Raw genomic sequence first — 895 nt, 5'->3', positions numbered from 1 at the left:
TTCCACAGAAGCATTCTGCAAGATTCTCTATTGCAGTGGTTTTCACACTGGGGAGCGCGTCCTCTATAGGGGGCCTGATGTTATTGCGGGAGGCACGGGACTCCCGTGAACATGTTTCATTATTAACATTTAGGCGTTGGGCGATATGGACCTTATATCACAATATTTTTAGGATGTATATAAACCTTCACCTACACTAGTCTGAAATTGTAAAGCACATTTATTAATTGGTAACAAACTAATAGGATGTCAGCCTCTGCACACATTGCTACTAAATCTTCAACAAACTGTAATGCCTGTGCTTGTGATTAAGAAAGATGTATAGTCACCCATGCATTTCCAACTGCATATGGAAGATATTTTATATGACCTCTTGTTTTGTTTACAGAGACTCTCTCTGCATCGACGCTCTTATTTTGAAGGACAGTCACGGAAGTGTGTTCCGTGTGTTCCTTTACGGCTAAGACGAGCTACATTCAAAAATAAACGAGCTTGTTGTAGTTTTTCCCACTAAGAATTTCCACGTCGTCATCTGTAAAACGTTCCTTACATTAAAGACGTAAAATACAACCTGGTGAAAATATACTCATCGAGCTAACCCCTGCTAGCTTACACTCACGCTCTAGCTAGCTAAACCGAGCTAGCCAGCCAACTTTCGCCGGGATTTATCGTCAATTCAATGTTTATAATGATTTTGTGCCACGACTCAGCGGTCTGCCGAGTAAATACTTCCACACACACGACTGTTCCTTCTCCTCACGATGACACGGCGATTTCATTCATCGTGTATATCCGCCGCGGAGCGCAGTCCTCAACTCGGCTTGTTGATGTTAAACCGGTATACGTCATTTTCTTATCGTGGAAAGAATGGTAATGAATACTCGTGGACGCAACC

The sequence above is a fragment of the Doryrhamphus excisus genome, chromosome 5, assembly GCF_030265055.1.
Source record: "Doryrhamphus excisus isolate RoL2022-K1 chromosome 5, RoL_Dexc_1.0, whole genome shotgun sequence".
Lineage (NCBI taxonomy): Eukaryota > Metazoa > Chordata > Actinopteri > Syngnathiformes > Syngnathidae > Doryrhamphus > Doryrhamphus excisus.
This window is presented reverse-complemented; position numbering follows the sequence as displayed.